General features: G+C 40.6%; 1 protein-coding gene across 3 annotated transcripts in view; it reads left to right on the forward strand.

Annotated features, from left to right (window-relative positions):
• The window catches only part of LOC130076227 (teashirt homolog 2), a 136311-nt gene that overhangs the window by 101355 nt on the left and 18622 nt on the right, over positions 1-16334 (forward strand). The gene's annotated exons all lie outside the window — the stretch shown is intronic.

Consider the following 16334-nt stretch of genomic DNA (forward strand, 5'->3'; position numbering starts at 1 on the left):
CACACTGGGATGAAGTCACCTAAGGCTCAGATCATGAGTGGTAGGAATGTTCTACCGCCCACAGGCATATTGAACAGACAGATACTGCGGTTTGCAAACAGCCCACATTGATCATTATTCATGAAAGACAGTCATATGAAAGTTCTGGCTTATATAGAGAGAGCCCGCATAAAAGATGCAGTCAGACGCGCGCACACATGACCCTAAATGTCGCAGAACGGGCGTGTGTTTATGTGGGCGGATGAGTTGCATGCATGTGCGCGGTGTTTGTTTGTTTGCTTGCTTGTCTGCAATTATAGCCTGACGCTTTTCTTTGAAAACAAATGCGAACGTGTGCTAAGTGCATATTTATTTTTGCCGTATGTTTACATGCTATAATGATTAAGTCTGTAATGAGGTGTCCGTGCACGTGTTTCTCCGCCGCGGGCCGCCACGAGCCGCTGGCACGCTGCGAAATCTCGGGCCCGTGAGTAATTGACCCGTTTTGATAAACGCCTCTGAATGACACCGGCATAATTCACCCTAAAAGTTTGCACTGTCACCGGGATGAGCTAACTGTCTCGCGCAAATATATGGGTGCAATTTTCGAAATAGGTTTATAGCAATCCTTGGGAGAGGAGGGCGAGATAGTGATATTACTGACTTTATTACTCTAGCCGAACATCATTCGGCACCTTGCCCTTTTTGTACCTCCGTTTCTCTCTCTATCCCCGCTGTCACGTACGGCTAGGGCTTTGTAGTATCGGATAACCTGTTTTCTGCTCATGGAGCTTGATGAAGTGCGTTAAACGCAGGGCTCAGCAATAAGGGTCCGGCCTACAGTTCACATTTTTACATGCCCTGGTGATTTTTTTTTTTTTTTCACTGGCCCTGAGGCTAAAATGACAAGTTTAGATATTTTTTTAGGAGCATACTATTAAATGAAGTGTCAGAAGCAATATATGTTTTTATGAACCGGTAAGATTTCATATAAGAGGATTTTTCAACAAACACTTAACAAGAAAGTTCCACTTGTTAACATTAGTTAACATAAAATAACAATGAAAAACACTTCATTTAGTTCATTCTAATTTAGTAAGATATTATTAGAATCAATAATGAACAGTTGTGTAATAAATGCTTTAACAAACGTATTTCTCGCTCGTTGTTAGTTCATATTAGTTAATGCATTACACTGTAAAAAAGTTGCTGCCTTAAATTTTTAAGTACAATCAACAAGTCAGTTCAACTTAAATTACATTAAACTGACTTAAAAAGTGAGTTGAATCTTGTGTAACTTATAAAAAAGTTATTTTGATGAGTTAAAGCAATGGAAAAGAGACCTTAGGTGTTACCAGTTTATAATTAGCTTTTTAAAAATGTTAAATATTGTATCAAATATTTAGATTTCTTTAAAAGACCAAACAAGTTAAATGTTATTAGAAGGGTAAATAATTAGCAATAATTCATATAATTAAGTCAAATGAATAGAAAAATCTAATAAAAATATGATATAATTTAAACAGGCTGTTTTAATGTGGCATAAATATGTACATGTCTTGAATCACAACTCACAAGAAAAAATTATCTTGCATTTGCTATGTTTGATTTTTGACTAAATGTTGCCTTTTGTGTTTATTTTAGTGCTGCTAACGGGAAAAAAATGGAAATCCATCAGATTGTCATCGTTGGCTATTTGCATCATGTCTCGCTCACTTCATGAGCATCTCATTTTTTAAAACAGCCTGAACAACTTTTCATTTTTTTACAGTTTTTGCGGCTGACCTGAACCTCGGTTGAGGCCTGTAAATGTTATTAGTCACTTTAGGTGTGGCAAAATATTGCTGTTATATTATTTATTTTTTGTTTTGTTTTGAGATATTGCTATGTCTCTCTAGTGTTTCGAACAGAAAGCTTGATGTACTGCATATTTTCATAAATTGTCATGGCAGTCTAGGCTTTTGTTACATTAGGATAATTAGACATTTTCGGTTAATCATTATTATCAGCGATTAAGTGCAATTACGTGTTTTGCATTTGAACTTTGTGCTCAGCTGTATTTTGTTTTTTTGGTTGTGCGTCAGACCTCTCCTGGATCAGGTTAGTAACCCTTACACAAAAAAACATAGGGGGCAGCCTATACGGTCGCGATATACAGGGTCTCTATAATGCATCCCTTTAAATAAATGCGGACAAAAGAATCACTGTTGCAATGCCATCCAGCTCTGATCCCACAAAACCTTGGACCACTCCCTTCTTGGCTCCCAGTGAATACTTCCCTTAGTGCCGTGATCGGCGTTGACTGAAAAAGTTCCTTATTCTGCAAGGCTGAAGGCTTGTGGGCCGGGAAATGGGCTCTGTTGACTGGCAGCAATCAATCATAAAGCAGGAACGGGCTAATGAAGAAGACCATAGTTTATTAAAGGACTTGTGGGGAAGATCCCGGATTTAGCTGAGGATATACACACAGGCTCTAACTGTAAAGCTACAGAGGTGTTTACCCAACACTGCTGTCCATTATGTGACCTGCTCGTGAATATGAACCATTTATAAAGTCACTTTTACCGTGTGCCACAGAAGAAGAACATTAGTGGATAAATAGGGTCTGAGGTGACATTCACGCAGTAGTGAAACGCATTCACCAACAGGTTTTAGGCTGCAAGATTAGCTTTGCCATGTTTGGCTGAATTACAGCAGGGTGTTTAATTGATTTCCATTCACTAAACCGATGAACATTGTCTAGGACTCTAGAACATAAACAGGCCAGCTTTTTTGGTTGTCCAGGCAAATGAAACAATGCTAAATGAAATAAATGATTTATCATTTTGTGTGCATACTACCGTACAAACATTTGGGGGTCAGTGTATGCATATTGTATTATATATAACTGATATATATATATTTTTTTATTAATAATTTTTTTCAGCAATACGTGATAGTGGAGACTTTTACTAAATATTAAGTAGCACAACTGTTTTCAACATTGATAATAATAAATACTTCTTGAGCAGCAAATCATCATATTAGAATGATTTCTGAAGTAATTATGCTGAAAATTCAGCTTTGTGTCACAGGAATAAATGAATTGTGTAAAAATAATTTTATAGAAAACAGTTACTTTAAATTGTAATAATATTTCACAATATTACAGATTTTACTGTATTTTTTATCAAATAAATGTAGCCCTGATAAGCAAAAAAAGTAAAACATTCTTTACTGACCCCAAACTTTTGAATGATAGATTGTGTCTACTGTATGTACAAATACTGTATATATTTTAACTTAATTTTACTTAATACATTAAACATTTCATAACAAGAAAGCAATTTCAGAGCATGAAACATAATGTACTGACATCAGTCTGAAAAATATAGCTTAAAAAAAAAAAGTGTATTGGCCAGCCCTAGCTTAACTAAAAGATAAACAAAAGCGGTCGGGAAATGACCCTACGAGACGCAAAATAATATTTCAGGTTGAGTTAAAAACAGTTCGCTCATTAAATCACTGGGCTGGGTTAGATGATTCAGATCCATAATTCAGCGTTGGAGGAGGATGTTGACGTTTAACATTGAGCGCTTCTTGAGGAAGAAAGGTGAGATTCCTCAGACGAAGGGGCACACTGAGAGTTTAGAAGACAAATGAGCAGCGAGGGAGTGAAAAATGCAAAGCAGATGTTTTTTAGCCATTTTTTTAATGGCAGTGAAACATTACTGATGCCATTACTGAGCTCTTTTATGGCTTCTTTTAATCCTTCCTCCCGCCCGAGGAAAGGAACCCCTTGTGGTGCAAAGCAGCCTCTTTGCTTTAGAGCGACAATTTGAAGCCATTTCCAATTCATTTCCTAATCTGCCACGAGGCTTTGCAGGGCTTCCTTTGCAATCATTATTTTTTCTGAGAGACAGAAAAAAGGCAGAATGGTGGAAAGTCACACTTCTTTCAGGTAAATTTATTGTAATCCTTCGGATGCGTATTTCTCAGAGTCATCGCTCGCAGTGACGCAAATAAGGCTCACGCACTCATTTCCTTTTTTATTTACAAAATTATAAACAAAGACGCCAAGGCTCCCTCCGAGTTAGCAACAGGGGCTTTTTCTCGGCAGTTACGTAGCATCCATCTTTCAGCAGGTTTGAGGCCAATATCTCGGAACGGTCAGTGAATCACTGTAAGTATATGGAAGGAACACCCACGCCACTCGAATCCGAGCATCTGTCCAGATACGATCCCGCTTGCTCAAAGGAAACGATGGATGCGTTTGAATAACGAGGGCCCGTCCCGCTATTAAACGCTGATTGTGAAATGTGTGGCCAGGTGCTTCAGGAGTAGCAGATCAGCATGATGGGTAGCCAGCGGTGAGTTGTGTCTGCTGCCTGCATTAGACTCGTCCTATAAAGCTCACAGGAGCACTTCCAAGGGTCTGGGCCTGGGCCGAAAATGAGAAGGAGATGAACTGGAAGGCTCCATCTCTGCGTCCAGCGTGCCGTATATCACAATGATGGCAGCCGCATGGGCGTGTGTGTAAATGCGCCGCTCATAAATATCTCTGTCCCCCCCTCCCCCCCATAGGGGCCACTCTGATGGTGAAGGCGAAGGGATGTCGCTGTCGGAGTGATTGAATGCTCTTCGTCCTGGCTCTCACTGGCCCACCGCTGAACGCTGGCCTGGGGGGCTCTGCTAGCACACATGCACCGCCGAACTGTTTGTTTTTTGAAAATCTCTTGTCAAGTTTCATCTCGATTAACTATGCATCCCAAAAACCCTTTTTACTGTAGTTTTGTGGCAAAGCATTAGGGACGGGCAAAAAGATTGAGAATTCATTATAGTTTCGCATGGCAAATGCACTTTTTATTTGTTTAAATATGAGTAGCAAAAACATTGTACATTGATTCAAAACTCGGATTCAATGATTTGTTGCACATTGCTCAAAAAAATGTATTTAAGTAAAATGTAAAATTGTGTATATATATATATATATTGATTGATAGATAGATAAATCTTAATCTAAAGGCTGAAGTTCACCAGCACTATCAGGCGTTATATAGTACTAGCTTTGATGTTTGGTACACCAAACAGGATTTTTTTTTAAAATGCATATTTAGGAAAGTATGTACTTACGGAAATGGAGTCAAATCATGTCATTATGTTTTAGACAGGGCATCTCTCTCTTTTTCTCTCACTCTCTCTTTCTGCCACATACACACAGTCTCTATCCTTTCTCATACACAGACATTTTAGATAACAATACCAGTAATTAGCTTCAGTTGCTTTGTTATAATTGGGGGCAAGGGGGGTTATTCATTCTTTGAGATTTTTCCCCCCGTAATTGCATACTTACACATCACTCAAGCCTCCATGCGCATTTCCTTTTCTTTTTTTTTTCTTTTTTTTATACATTCTTTACCGTTTATTTCACCACCACTTGTGTGTTGTTGTTATTTTTTTTTTTTGAGTCACTAGAAGGTCCAACATCTGCTCGCAAGTCGACGGCGCTCTTGAAAACTGCTGTCTTTTTTCCTTTTTGGGTCCACGGCTGTCTCTTCCCTCATATGACCGAGCTTTGACACTGTCCAGGTCCGCCCTAGTTGGCAAAGGAACGAGCGATAGAGAAAGGGAGAGTTTATTTCCTGTTCTTGTGAATCATATATCAGTACAATTCCCCTCTGTGCTGTTTGGCAACGGCGGAATGACGGGTGTCATTTATCATACGGACTGAAAGAGGCTGTGGGAAAAGGGATTTGAATTCTTTCGGAGGTGTGTAGATTCTCCTTAGTGGAGGATCATTAAAAGGAGGGGGTTTTTCAGCAGGGGGATATGAGTGACTCCTGGAGCTTTTTTTCCCCGTGTGCTTAAGAACTGGCTGCGTCAATCCCTCACTGTCTTAAATTGAGGATTTAAAGCACTCCGGTGGTTTTGTGAGGTGCAGAAATGTGCGTTGTGATGGGTAGAAATGCTTTTCGTGTGATTAGTATCTCAGAGCTATGTGCGAGTTTAGTAACAAGTCTGCAAATCATCTCTAATCTGTCGTCCGTGAATACGAATCGTTGGCACTTTTTTAATGCACTTTTATTTGTGTTGCTTTGCTAAGGAAAGCATCGCTATTGCATACTTGGGGTTAGGGATTTGAACAAACCCCACGCCATATGTATAAAACCTGGGTACATAAATCGTCCTGCACCGTTTTCTATTCTATTTCTATTTTTATCTGGCAAACGATAAGATGCATAAAAACAAGAGTAATATCAAGAGACCAGAATATCATACAGACTTGGTGTACGGGCTCTTTTCACTTACGGCGCTTAGAAACCTTTAGAAACCACCTAACAACCACACTAGCAACCCATAGAAATATGCAAACAACCAAACAAATGCAAAACAAAGAAATGGCAAGTAACTCCAATAGAGTACAACAGTCGGGTTCCGGAAGTAAAAACTCCATTTGTTTTCTCCATAGGGAAACCTTTAAAGACAGGCTTACTGTGAGCTACGAGGTGTTTAATCGATAGCATTTGCTTCTGTTGAAGCCGTCATCCCGCATTATTTCAACGTAGTGTTTAACAGCCCAATTTGTGGTGAAAAACTGCATTACCCATGATGCTGTACAGAAAATCGCCGTTTAGAGAGTGGGAACGAGCAAAATATGCGAAAAAACATTTATTTTGCCCCGCCCAATTCCATGAATAACAGCGAATGGCGTAATCGAGTTGATTTCCCTGCACTCTCAAAATAATTTTATATTTCAATATATATGCATATTTTGCAATAAACTTATTGTAATATATTGTACACAGTCTTGTACCTTTGAACTTTTGTCTGATTTTCAAATACTTGTTTGCTTCAAATCAAAGTTTTTAATGTTATGATTCACCTCGTAGCTGATTGACTTGGTTCATGGCTTATAGTGCTTTAACGAAGACTTCCCTATGGGAAAAAAACCTTCTGAAACCAGCGCCGCTGAAAAAGTGGGCGGACACTGTTGCACTGTGTAATCTTTGTTTTATATTCATTGTGGTGGGAAATGTTGTGTGGCCTATTTTCTTCAAAAACTGTACAAATCTAGTGTAAGACATGTTATTTGTTTCAATACAATCTTTTATACAAATACAGTCATTTGGATACTGTCAAGTTTTCTGCAAATACACATTTTTCCCCATCTTCTAACTAAGCTTTGCCATCAATGGAAAAGCTGCATTCGCCCTTAATCAGATTCAGCATTGCCAATCAAGCTCAGCACCTGTCATGAAGACTGCTGATTTTGACGTTTCATAAGCATTGATCACATAAAGTGATTGTTCAAAGACAAGGTTGTGATAGCTCACAGTGTTGTGCTTTATTTTTTTCCCACATGAGACAAAACACCATCTCAACCTCCCATTGTGGTGTACAAGTGTAAACCCAAGAGTCTCGTGATCGCACAAACAAATCACACCCAGCAGGGGTCTGGTTACCCTTGTCAGGCTTTCTTTCTCACCACCTCATTCATGTTTTGGGGGAGGGCAGATGGGGATATGGCTTACCCAGAGTGTGTTTTATTTGCTGGAATGATCAGGATTCGTTGTAGGGATTGAGTCAGGAAACCCTGAGCTCTCTCTCTCTCTGCATGCTGCTCCTAACTGTGGATGGTATCTTGTCAGGTTTATGGTGGCATACCCCGAATCAGAGGTGCCTCTGGGGTAAATTGAAATATTAGATGGTCTCCACAGCTTTGGTGGTCTCAACTGGGCGTTACTGGAAGAATGAGACATCAAATGAGAATCTACCACTGGCAAGTGAAGCATGTTCACAAGGAATGGTTGGAGAATAAAATCCTACTCAAGTCCATTATAATCACTTCAGAGTGAGATGAGAGCTTATCAAACATCAGGATATCACAGATAGATAAATGAGAAATCATTTGTCATTGCATCCTATAAATAAAATACAAACTAATCAGTGTTGAGAAAACTACTTTGAAAGTGAAGCTTGACAAGCCGATTTACTTTCTTAATGCACATTTTTAGACTAATTGTGAGAAATTGATGACAGCATCACATCATTCCAATTTAAAAGTTTTTTTAATGTGTTATATATATAATGACATTCTAGAAGAGCTTTGATTGTTCCCTCAGATTGTAAGTTTGTGTGCCTTTATAAAATACCAATGTAGTGTTTTTTATTGTTACACACTGCTATAAAATAGTTGTTTGTTCGAGCTGTTCGTGAATAGGCCACACTATTGTGGTATTGAAAAATGTGGTTAAGTGAGTGGTGTTGTTCATTTTAGTTAGTTACTCCCCAACACTGAAACTAATGAATGTAATATTGTCTAAACAGCTCATTAGATCTGTCCTTTGATTACCGCTGTTAACATATGCAGCATCTGTAAGAATCTCCCCATCAAAGAGCCCACACACCAGTAAGCGTAACTAACCCACTTGAAGCCCTCGCTCTGTATCTCTTCAGATTTGGTGTGTACGTTGACATTGTTTTACCAACTCATCCAAATGTGTAATTGCAATTATAGTCCCCTGATGACTCCCCAAGGGGCGCATGATTGCAATTAGAAAGAGAAAATGTTAATTAATTAAGCTACTCAAAGAGAAGAGCAGGATTGGTTTAACTGTGGACGTCTGACCGGAGGACACCTTGGAGAATTAACTCGACTGTTTAGATGTAGATATCTACTGTGTCCCCCTCACATCTGTTAAGGTAGGACTATATACAGTGTATGCATATATTTGTAACTTATGGACAGAATGCAAGATTTCGGTGCTGTTGCTGGGTAAAACAAACCAATTAATGTGGTTTCATTTGAATGCAATGACAAAACGTAGGCGACAGCTATTTCATTGTTATACCCTTTAGCATGCTGAAAAGCTAAGGGCCTAAAACTTGTTTCTTCTGGACACAGCAGTTCATTGGTTATTAGGCTGGGTCTCAGCAGAAACAGTCATCTAGATTGTGACCATTGTCTGTGATTGATGACCCAACCTTTAGTTGCTGAGCTGGTATGTTTGTTCCTGTGTAATTGTCTTCCAGATGGCTAGGCTAAGTGTTCGTTAACACGTTTATGGTGGCATTGTTAAAATTGATGGCTTGGATGCTTGGTTTTCAAAAGATGTAGTACACCAGATCGTCGTCCAAAGAGTTGAGACTAACAAAAAACACAGAGGACTGTCTTTTGTCTCAGCTGTGGCATTTTTTGTTTTTCCTCTCTTGATAGTGTCACATGAATCCTGGGGCTCCGTTTATAAAACGCACTTCATCCTGAATTCCACATTTCCGGTCCTGTGTTAAAAGTGAGGGAGGGAAAAGTCCGTATTTATGAAGGCAGAAGCTGACTTGAAGATGTTTTTATACATGTGCTAATTGAAAAACATGCATATGCCGATATTAGCGATTTAATTTTTTTTTTTTCATATTTAATTGTGCATGCTTATTTCCCCCATTTTTACATTACATTACATTTGCCATCATCTAACACTCACTTAAAGTTAATCTTTAAAAACGTTAATATTTTTCATACGGTACATTACAATGTTGGGATATCTAAATTCACTTGTAGCATTTAAAACAATTGATTTCAGTTTTTAGAGTTTTTAAATTGATTTAGAATAAAAAAACAATAGTATTGAATTTCAAAAAGTGTGAGTGGCTGAATTAATTGACATGTCTAGCGATATTTTTTTTATTTGGATTTCTGTGGCCATTCTGTACATGCACTTGATTTTACGATTTGCCAGTTCTATTTAGGATCATTTTTGCATAAAGACATTGTATGAATCTTTCGTGGGAAATTACCGTACATATTTAAGAGCATTCTATGCAAATCTTTGTAAATTAAGCCCCTGGTTTGCTTTCTTCCATAAAAATCCTAAAATGTCACGTTCATGTAAAGTTCATTCACATAAAGAGCCCTTAAAGGTGGTTTGAAAAATGTTAAGAAATGTGTTTTGTGTGCCTCTCACTGAACCCTCAGCCTGAGAGAATCTGAGAGATCGGAGGGGAAAATGGATATAGGTGGCAGTGCTAGTCATCAATCATGGTCCCTCAAGAGAAGGTGCAGCTAAAACTGGACTGAAGTGCTATCTGTCAGCTGCTGCGATACAGACGGTGCTGTTCAGCCCGGGCCCGTATCGCTCCACCATCAGCTCACGGCAGCATAAACTGCCATGTAAACACAGGCAGGTGCTAGCCTTGTGCGCAACCTACATACCCTTACAGAAGGTCAGAATTGTACTGCTAGCTTTCATGTGGAGAGTTTCTCTTTAATGCTTGTCATAGGTTTGTCATAACTTTAGCACAGTATACAATAGAAAAGTAGCTAGATGAAAACCTTTGAAAATGTACCTTTCGTAGCAAAGAAGCTAGTAGCCAGAGAGCCATATTGTTGTGTGGCTAGCTGTGATAAACACAAGGTTTGTCATAACTTTAGTGCAGTTTATTATAGAAAAGCAACTGGATTAAAAAAAAAAAAAGCTATAAAATCAATTTGGACAATGTTTGCGGAAAGAAATGCTCCTAAAACTTTTAGTAGTGGCAAAGAAGCTAAGCTATTAGCCAGAGAACCTGTAGGAGAATACTTCTGTGGAGCTAGCCGTGATAAAGTGCAGTTTATTTTAGAAAAGCAGATCGATCAAAAATAAAAGCTAAAAAAATTGAACTGGACGTTACGTTTGCTGAAAGAAATACCAATCGTAAAAATCTTGAAAATATACCTATCGTAGCAAAGAAGCTAGTAGCCAGAGAGCTGCTGTTGTGCTAGCAGTGTGTGTGTCATAACTTTAGCACTGTATACTATAGAAAAGAGCCAATATAAAAAATTAAAAGCTATAAAATCGGACTGCGGAGGACAGGACGGTTGGTTTACAAACTTCAGGGAAAATATATGCTGCCATTAGCTTTGTCTCACTGTTGAATAAAGCCACCAGGCGCTTCTCCCCTGATGTCAGGCAGCAGCTGTCGATAGCTCTCAAGATGGATAGCCGTTCTGCATGCCTATTGATTCGGCACAGGCCACAGATATAAGTATCATTTGTCATTTCTGGAATGATATGGAGTCCTAGTTAAAACCCAGAGAGGGGATATGGCCGTGCCTGGCGGGGGGAGGTGGAGGAGCAGGTTGTCGGACTCTTTTGATGAATGGCTCTACAGCTTTTTGGTTTTGTCTGGGAACGAAGGGGGCCATTTAAGCAGCTATTTGCTTTCACTGCATTCCAAGAACAACAAGACAGCAAGTCCAGAGGCCTGAGCCGCCACGGCTGCGAACAGGGTGGTCTGACCCGACATGCAGGGGAGAGGGTGGGATCGGCGCTGGAGCAAGTGCGTGGGTAGGTGCGGACTGAACAAGACTTCGGTCTCATTGTGATTTCCGCTGCTGATGTGAGATTGATAAACCTCAGGGTTATATTCAGGTTGAGTATACATCAATTTGACATGCACATCATTCTGACGTCGCAGCACTTAACTTCCAGAATCATATTTACATTCCATATACATCAATTAATATTCCGCCATCGTTAGTGGACTGTGCCGAGAGGTCTGTGACAAACAAATAAAACGAATGTTTGCTAGTCAAACACAGAGCAGCTCCATAGAATCCCCCAGTGACTTCGCTTTGATTATGTTGTGCATTTGGGAGGCCAGCCAACAGGAGAGCGGACTTCATTATTGTATGGATCATCTTTTAAGACCATTTAAGATCACAGGGCCCCGAGTCGAGTAAATACTCCAAGACAAAGAGACTCTCTCAAGTTTATTGAGTTTCCTGGTGCTTTCGCATAACAGAATGTAATTCCTCATACATTCATCTTTGTTGAGAATCAAGTACCGTTCTCTTTTTTTTGTCACTGCAGGTGTCACTGCAGGTTGCCGACAGCAGACGGATAGAAAAGATGTGGCACTAAACCTGGAAACCTTCAAACAGAGGAATGACATGTAATTACTTCAGGTGTCCATCAAACTATGTTTGAAAATGTCAGCATGGGATCCGACATGATAGATTTACAACTTCTGAATCCGCCGAAAAATAATTACTAGATTGAATACCCAGACCCAGGGTTTATGGTTGGTGTAATACTTCTTTGAATTTTCTCTACCTCTTGGTAGGCCCCAATAGTGTGTGTTCCACAGTATTACACCACAGGAGCACTATTGTTGCCGCAATTTCTTTTTAGGAACCGCCAAAACGTCATCGTCCTGCTGAAGGGAGATTTCTGTCTCTTAGTACGCTCACACTCACACACTTGCACAAATTCCCACAGAGCTATGGTGTAAGGTTACAGTCTCAGGCATGACTTGCACTAAGTGGCCAAGTCAGGAGGAGGTCTGGCCTCTGACGTAAGACCCACGTCCATGTCTTTTGAAGCACTGACAGCTGAGGACAGTGACATAAGTAACAGTAAAAGAAGCATCTGAGTTCTCAATGCCTCATTGTTCAGATCACAGTTTCACTGAACGTCAAAGCCTGGCTGGACATTTAGACTCACATCCAGTGATGATGAGTCAAGCCATGCAGTACTGTCAAGTTACCCTTATTAAGATCCTTAACAATGCAGTCATCAAACAGAGAGGTGTGTAAGTTATTGAGTAGCACTTTTATTCACAACAACTTACATTTTATGATTTCAATAAGGATGATGCACTGCAATAATGTAGAAAAACAAACATTTAAAGCCGAATTCTGTTTGATACCACAATTAAAATTCAGTTCAAATTAAGGAATTTAAAAGGCCTTCTCAAATCAACCACATATCAAATATCAAAACACACTGTTACTTATTCATATCCGTCAAATGCTCTGCTTTGCTATAAGACAAAATGGTGATGGATCAAGGTTCATTCCCTGTGGGGCTTGAACCAGCAACCTTCTTTTTACTGGCCCTGAGCTTTAGCTGCTACACCACTCCCCACAGGGAGGTCATGTTGTGCGTTCGCTCAATGCAACGACCGAACAGCATTTAGTTGGGTCCCAGGGTCTTGCACTTCACCTCGTTCCCGTCTTTGCAACCGTCTCCATCTTGTCCCAGGCTATGTATAACAGCACAGCACAGTTCGCGCTTGGATCCCCTCGGAGAAGTAGTGCATGAATTGATCCCATCCTTCCTCTATAATGCCTCTTTCCTCCAACGGAACAAACAGCCGAGCCTCGGTAGTGTAAGCCGGCGCGTGCATGCCGCCCAGGACAGATGTTCGGGATTACTTTCACCTCGCTGCTTCATTGTATGCACTTTGGAGGATCCCAGCTGATGTGGAATGCTGCCTCCTCAGTTTGCCTGCCACCGCCTCTACAGGGCACATCTCTTCTCCAGCTTTATCTTTCTTTCCCGCTCTCCTGTCTCGCTGTCTTTCTCTTTCCCTTTCTACTCCTGACATCCGTCACTTCATAGCAGAAAAGAGTCGCTTTGCTTTTGCAAGCGGCCGCCCTCCAAAATTTCTTCGCCACCGCCAAGTAGCTTAAAAACTGTCCAGCGTCTTTGTGTGGACGAACTGAGATGTAAACAGCATTTTACTGCTTTTACAAAGGTGCCGCTACACGCTCTGCTAAGATATTTGGAGACGCAGTCCCAGTCAGACACCTGTACAGACGGCGTAGGGATGTAGAAAACACTCGTAGCAGCTAGTCGGGAGGGAAAGCAGGTGTGTATTTGTGCGTGTTTCGTGAAGTGGAAAGCCATCGAGCAATGAGGCCCCTCGCTGAGAGGAAAGGAGGGGGAGTGACGTTATCTCCTCGCCAAGCGTCTATCTAATCTGGCCACTGTGAGCCACGGGCGGAAGTGGGAGCAAGACCGGGGACGGGGCCTCGCCGCATCTTTAATTACCACTGATATCACCGCGGAGAAGAGGGGGGACGAGCGAGTGAGAGAGAGAGAGGAGCCTGCGTTCACTTTTTAATTAAGGCTCGGTAGTGTAACTCGTCAATGTACATTATTGGAAGAATGAACGTCAATGCCATTGCTTTTTCGCCCCCTCCTTTATCTCTGTCAATGATTCAAAGACATGATTTATGGTCGCTCGCCGTCTTTCAGGATCATCCATCAAAGCACCGGGCTCCGCCGCCGCCCGCCCGTTGTAAATCATTCTGAAAGCCTGTCACTCATTTCCATTAACCGTTCCTCTGTCGCTCTGGTCCCCGCCTCCCTCACCTCCTCTCTCTCTCTCTCTTTCTCAGTGTCTCCCTCTCTCTTTCTCCTCATCTTCCTCCCCCTGCTGGTACACAACCTCCAGTCACGTGGGGGTACGTGTTCCATCTCGCCGCCTTCCCTTCCCCGCTCTTTTCCCATAAATTAACCACTTTCAGACGAGCTTTGGAGGAAGGGGCCATGCCATTCTGTTCTAGCGAGAACCCCCCCTCCCACTTCATTACTGGTTAAGACCCCTCAGCGGCCCGGAATCTCAAAAGGGCCGAGGGGTGGATGTGATCATTATGTAGACTGATAAGTAATTCACTTAGAAACTTAACACCAATAGCGCTGAAAGCAGGTCACTCTGAATTAGGTATCAAAAAAAGGAACTTTTTGGAATAGGGATAATTTACAAAACTAATTATATCAATGTATTTGTTAATATAAATATCTTAACCCATTTTAAGATATAACTGACACATAACTCTGTACTAGTATTGGCATTATAATATGATTTAATGGCAATCTGTTTTTCATAAATTGGTGGTTAATGTGTCTATAAATACTGCATCTTGCGCTTTGTCTGAGATCAAAACCACAAAAGGGTAGTCTGATAGATCATCTACTTTTTGTTTGGAATAATTTACTCGGCATCATACCAGCCATGAAGATTTAATTCTGTGGAACAAATTGTTTGTTTCTCTGCCACTGATACATGATGGAAGCGTATTAGTCATTCAAAGCGGGAACTCGTTTACCCATCAAGTCAGTATGAAACTTAAGGAAGTGACTCATGCTGCTTTTTGGGCTATTCAAAGTTCATGCAGTAGGAACAGGGTTAGAATCTGTACTTTCTGTTGTGGTTTCTCCATTCCTTTCCAACTAAATTGTCTATGCGGTTTGAAATCCCGCTGCCCTTAAACGGCAACTTTACTCCTTTGACAGCACATGCAGCAATGCTCTTTTATGAAGTGGGGAAAAAAAGTTGACTCAAAAGAGGACTGTCAATCTCTCTCAGTAGCTGACACTGCTCTACGGGGAGCTTTTGGCCTTTCAATTGAGTGGATTCCTTTTTCATTCTAATCAACAACTCGATATCAACGCAACAAAATATCCACCAACAGCAGAAAAGTAGCGTTGAGGGGGGAAACTTTTCAGGGAATGCCTTTGCCAACACTTCTCACAATTCAGGCAGCCATTGTCTGCGGCGCAGGCTGTCGCCGAGTGACAACGCTCTCCCGGCGCATCCTGAAGTCAGTGCTTTTCAAGCAAACGGCGGTCCCTAATCATCGCGCGGAGGACGTCTGACAACAACTCCCGACAAATTCGCCATTAAAATGAATAGTAACCATGAACAGAGGGTCTGTTTTGGAAGCGTTTCCCTTTCTCTCTCTCTCCCTTTGGTGTACGCTCCCCGCTGTGTTGCAGGTTTTGGCGTGAGAGTTGTCTTCCCTCACTTTATTTGTGCCACCAAACAGCCTTTGGTCCCACAAGAAGCTGACAGTCCCACGCTTCTGTTGCAAATACACTGGGATGTCTCATTGTATTTAATGAAGGGAAAAACTGGCTATCTACTATTAATGAACTTGGGATATAAAAAATGCATCCTTTGCTGAAAACGGCACAAAACGGCTTGTATAAGGCAAAGTGGCGATTGGAGGGGGGCCAGAATCTAATGAAAGATCCATAGAATATTAGCTAGGGGAGGGAGGGTACATGAAAATGTAAATAGTTTTGAAGGGGTAGTTCACACAAAAATTACATTTCTGTCATCATTTACTCACTCTCATGTCGTTTCAAAACGGTACGGCTTTCTTTCTTCCACAGAACATAAAAGGGGAGTTTTTGAAGAATATCCTGGTTGTTCTTCTTCATATAATGAAAGTGAATGGGGACTGGGAAACTACAAACTGACAAAACAAAAACACACCATAAATATTGTTTGTATGACTCATCCATTTAAAACGACTTTGAATATAATGGATAATTCAACCCAAAATCGGAATTCTTTCATCATCTCAATCCTAACCACTTTTTTCCAGAGGACACAAATTTTGAGTTTTTAAAGAATCCTGTTCTGACTTTGCCATATAATAAAAGTGAACGGGGACTTATTAAAAATAACACCATGAAAATGAAGCCCATAAGATCAATTCATATAGCATTTCCTTTAAATTAGGGGTATTAGGGCACATTAATGTGATTTATTACAAAGAAAATGTTAAATGAAAAATAAAAGACATATAGGCCTATGTTGAA

Source organism: Rhinichthys klamathensis, unplaced genomic scaffold, assembly GCF_029890125.1.
Source record: "Rhinichthys klamathensis goyatoka isolate OS25496 unplaced genomic scaffold, OSU_Roscu_1.1 h1tg000635l_1, whole genome shotgun sequence".
Taxonomy (NCBI): domain Eukaryota; kingdom Metazoa; phylum Chordata; class Actinopteri; order Cypriniformes; family Leuciscidae; genus Rhinichthys; species Rhinichthys klamathensis.